General features: G+C 41.7%; 1 long non-coding RNA gene across 2 annotated transcripts; it reads right to left on the reverse strand.

The window, feature by feature from the left end:
- Positions 1-1,196: 1,196 nt before the first annotated feature.
- LOC138754367 (uncharacterized) lies at positions 1,197-4,794 on the reverse strand. 2 transcript variants are annotated; one of them, XR_011351708.1, is made up of 3 exons: positions 4,707-4,794; positions 4,334-4,467; positions 1,197-1,451 (listed from the first exon to the last, which is right to left on the reverse strand). It is a non-coding gene; the product is annotated as an uncharacterized lncRNA (long non-coding RNA). The 2 variants fall into 2 exon arrangements; XR_011351709.1 differs by having other exon boundaries at positions 1,197-1,458.
- Positions 4,795-5,276: the final 482 nt, after the last annotated feature.

A 5,276-nucleotide genomic window follows, 5' to 3' on the forward strand; every position in this document is an offset into this window, starting at 1 on the left:
TGTGTCCACTACCTTTTCCAGGGCTTTACGCTTAGGGGTATTGGTGTTCCCACACCAGACCATGATGCAGCCGGTCAGCACACTTTCCACCACACGTCTGTAGAAATTTGCCAGGGTTTCCAATGTCATTCCAAACCTCTGCAGACTCCAGAGGAGCATGTGTATGTGTATGGGGAAAGTTAAATAGGCTCCCAGCACTAAAAATTTGTATTTATGGATGTAAGCATTCCAGAAGATTGTTTCGCATAAAGAGCTGCAGCCCCACAAAGAGTAAACAGATTCAAAGCCCACAAACCTTCAGAAAAAGACTCTGAACTTTTGCAAGCTCCAATATAGCTCATGAATTATGACTGTCTAATTGAGACAGTACAATACAGCACTGGTTTTTATATCATAATACTTAGATATAATCCTTTTGGATGGCTCTCAGGTTTGCAGGAGTTGTTGGCATATAATCAGGGTTTCTGTGATATCTCACATTGTCCTCACAGTTCACATGTCTGACATTCTCATTAATATTATGAATAGTTTTATTTCTTAGAACTCTGGATCAAATCCTTCAGGTAAACCTGCATATTGTTCCCCAGATGCCAATCACCTTGAGAATTGACAAGACCATAATATCAGAAAGAAAATAATTAGCTTGACTTAGATCAAAGTTCTAAAATCTTGTCGACTATGAAATCCCTACAGGAACAAGCAGACTGAATGACAAGTTCAAATTAAGGGAGTGAACCAATTGAACAGTGATGCTCAGAAATTTAATCACACATTTTTCGCCTTTATGTGAGTGAGCATTGATTTTTTTTAAAGTGTGAAATACATTACTGGATCTTTTCAGCTTGTTTCAATTAATTTCAGCAATTGGACTGCAATGTTAAGCATGAGTCAGTCGCACAATTTCCCCTCTTCTCCTTGCACTCCATTAGCCACCTTCACTTCCCCCTTTCACGAATCCCCAATAAGCCACTAAGATGTTTGTTGCATTCTTGAGCTGTTCAAGTCTCCCTTTGTGTTCATGATTTAGAGTTTGGATTCATTGTCAGAGTACATACATGATACTGAAGATATCTGCTACAAGCTATTGGCTCTGTGGAGCCTGTAGCGTAGGAGAGGTTATAGCTGCAAGCAGGTTAGCTCGGAAAGAACACATTGTTCCCAGAAAGAACGACTCAAAACCCAGTTGAGTGTCGTTAACACTCAGCTTTATTGGGCTCACAGCCCTGCTTTTATTCTCAAGCTGAGGGGTGTGGTCAAAACCCACTCAGCACTGATTGGTTTGTTTGTGATCCTCTTTCCCTGATAGGCCAGTTAAGCTCTTTTGGTTCTGGCCGATTGGAGGGCAGCACTGCGGGCCTCATACAGCCTGCAGTCCTTCATGTTGTGAGAGCCACGTGGGGGAACTACGAAGGGCCACCGCAACATCACATACAATGCTGAGATTCTTTTTCCTGTGGGCTAGGCAGAATTACCACTTGATAATGCAAAAAAAACTGTACACAGCATACACATGTAAACAAATAAAGAAATGTGAACAAACTGACTGTGCAATACAGAGAGAACTTTAAAAATCAATAAAGTGCAAAAGTACTTCATGAACAGACATACAGAGGCTACACTACAAGATGCAAAAGACTAGTTGGCCACAGAAACAGGGCTGCCAGATTACAGTTTGCAGAATTCTGGAAAAAGGTCTTGTGGAAAGATGAGACTGAGAATAACCTGTATCAGAGAGACGGGAAGAGCAAAGTGTGGGAGTATAAAGGAACTGCCCAAGATCCAAAGCACACCACTTTGCTATGGTTTGCATCTTGCAGTATAACCTCTGCGTTTCTGTTCATGAAGTCTTCTGCGATCAGAAGTGATTGACATATCCACACCTTCCTCCTGAAGAGAGTTTCTGATCTGTCAAACATACGTTTGGGGATCTTTTTTTTCTTCATTATGATGAGAATTCTACTGTAATCAGCAGTGGAGGTCTTCCTGGGAATACCAGTCCCTTTGCAATGACTGAGCTCTTTCTTCTCAATGATGTTCCAAACAGTTGATTTTGGTAATCCTAAGGTTTGGGTAATATCTCTTACTATTTTATTCTTGTTTTTCCAACCTCAATTGCTTTTCTTTGATTTTGATTGGCCAACTCTGGTCGTCATGTTGAAACATGGCAACTACAGACTCCAAAGGTGATCAAAAGCAAGCCTAGCTCTCTTATACCTGCACCAGTGAAGCAATTAAACATATCTGAGTACTCACAGGCGCCTGTGAAGCCAAATGTCCCAAACATTATGGTGCCCTGAAATGAGGGGACTATGTCTAAATAGTGCTATGATTTCTACATGGTCAAGCCAAGATATATACAAATAACCTTGAATAAAATCTGGAATGTGCACTTTAATTACATATAAATTGTTTGATTACAAATTTAACAGGCAAATAAAGGAATCAAGGAAAAAAGTGTCTTTGTCCCAAACATTATGGAGGGCACTGTATATCTTTATCTCCTATGGACACTGCAAGCATTTCTGTGTTTCAAATCTGGTACTGTCTCTTGGGAGTTTATATGTTCACCTCATGTCTGCATGGGTTTCCTCCGGGTGCTCCAGTTTCCTCCCACCCTTGTAGGTTCATTGGGGTATTTGAGCGGCATGGGTTCATGGGCCAGAAGGGCTCGTTACCATGCTGTATGTCTACATTTAATTTTAATTTTTTTTTAAATAAAATTGTCCCTCATGTCAGCAGGTGAGAGTTGATGGGCATGGGAATGAGAACTGATTGCAGGAAAATGTGAGGAAATAGAGCAGAGGCCCTACATAGGGTCTCCTCCTCGTCACATATGGTTATCTCTAGTGTGTTAAAGTGGTTTTGAAGTGCAATGACTGTTGCAATGTAAAAAAAAATCAAAGAATCAATTAGCCCTGCCTGGACCAGGATTACTCTCGTGCTGCACTTTGTCAGCTGTCACAGGTCAGCATTAGTTAAGTTTTGCTTCAGAGTTGAAGTCCAAGTTATGAATGGACCTGAAGAGTTACATGTGGCCATATGAAATTCTGATAATTAAGCCTTTACCTTCACAAATTCCACCCCTTGTCCTTCAAACTGATAAATTATTGCGTTTCAGACATGCTGTTGGAGTGATTTAGTTAAGCAATTGTGAATGATGAACACAACACTCACAGTTTAGTGGTAGTGAAGGCATGAACACCAAGCCCCTTCCTGATTCATCTCCATCAACTCATTTTTTTTTAAATGTAGACATACTACACGGTAACAGGCCCTTTCAGCCCATGAGCCCGTGCCGCTCAATTACCCCCAATTGATCCCCATATATTTTGAATGGTGGGAGGAAACCGGAATCCCACTCAGACATGGGAAGAACATACAAACTCCTAACAGACAACACAGGATTCGAACCCCAGTCCCGATTACTGGTGCTAACCATGCCACCCACCCCTACCCCCGCCCCCTCAGTACATTCACCCATTGATTAGTCCAACTAGTAGTCCAACTAGCTCATCTCCCAGAATTTATCTGCTGACAACCCCCCCAACACTGCTCTCCACAATCCCCCAACCCACTCCTCCGACCCTGGATTGTCTCAGCATGTTCCATATGACTAAGTGTACAAAGCCAAGGCTTTCAGTACACAAAGCCTTTTTGGGAGTGCATGGAACATTACAGCACAGTACGGCCCAAAAAGTTGTGCCAACCTATATAAACATACTCAATAATCTAAGCCTTCCCTATGTCACATCCATGACCCTCTATTTTTCTTGCATCTATTTTCCTGTCCAAAAGTCTTTCATATGTCCCTAATGTTCCAGCTTCCACCGCCACCCTTGGCAATGGACTCCAAGCACCCACTACTATCTATGTAAAATAATTACCCCTGACGTTTTCCTTAAACTTTCCTCCCCTCACATTTATTTCTACTGTCATCCTGGAGAAAGGTGCTAGCTGTCCATCCTATCTATGCCTCTCATACCTTTATAGACCTCTATAGTCACCTCTCATTCTTCTTTGCTCCAAAGAGAAAAGCCCAAGCTCTACTAACCTTGGCTCTTAGGAGTTGCTCTCCAATCCAGGCAACAACTTGGTAAATCTCCTCTACACCCTCTCTAAACCTTCCACATCTTTCCTGTCATGAGGCGACCAGAACTGAACACAATGTTCCAAGTGTTGCAACATTACCACTCGACTCTTCAACTCAATCCCCCTACTAATGAAGGCCAGCATACCATAAGCTTTTTTTAACTACTCTTCAAGGCAACCTTGAGAGATCTATGAATTTAAACCCAAGGTCCCTCTGATCTTCCACACTAGTAGGAATGCTTACCATTGACCCTTCGAGTTCAACCTTCCAAAATGCTACAAACATGTAACATCTTCGGCCTTGAGCATGACTGAATTTCTGGTGATGGACCTTTGCAAATCTTCTGCCAGCGCACTTCAGAGGGGTGACTAAGATGACTGACAAAAATAGGCAATGAGTCAACAAGGATATGAATCAATAACTCTCTCTGCAGCATTGAATAAACTCAAGTGGTTAGTTTGAACAGCGGAAGAAGATTAGAATGAAAAGAAAGTACACAAAATATAATTCAAGGGTTAAAAAAAAAGGGGGAATTTTGCACTGAATGGGAAAGGAGGGAAATTGGTTACATTTTTTGAAATAACCTTGAACAGAAAAAAACCAGCATTGCTAATACTTTTGAAATATTGCCTGCGTAGGTTGATCACCAGGGACGGTATCTGTTCAGCTGGTGCCAGTTGGAAGCAGTCCTGATATGTGATTCTGCGTTGGGGGGAAATAAAGTAAAAGGACAGATCAGAAAGGAAAGGTTATTTCATGATGATTTGTGGTTCAATGTTGTGATCCGTTACCACGGTGACAGGAAGAATGAGGGCAGGCGCAAAACTGGAGGACTAGCCTGGTACTGTTTCCAAGAGCGCTGTTGAAAAACAGATGTTCGACAGAAAAAAATTTTCCCCCCTTCTTTTTCAGGGACTGGAGGAATCGTTCACTGATTCCAAAAAAAATGAATTTGTTATGGTTACAGTTCGGGAAATGTTTCCTTGTCTGCAAGCATTTTCACATGGGCCACATGTAACACTTCAGATCCACTTATTACTTTGATTTTAATCCAGGTGGAAAACACATACATCAACTCTTCTGAGCTCGCCAGGCATAACTGGAAAATACATATAATGTGCCATATAACTTATGTTAGGCATGCTGGGTTTCTGGACATGTACAAAAGTCCAAGAGCAACTCACCA

Source organism: Narcine bancroftii, chromosome 2 (genome assembly GCF_036971445.1).
Source record: "Narcine bancroftii isolate sNarBan1 chromosome 2, sNarBan1.hap1, whole genome shotgun sequence".
Lineage (NCBI taxonomy): Eukaryota > Metazoa > Chordata > Chondrichthyes > Torpediniformes > Narcinidae > Narcine > Narcine bancroftii.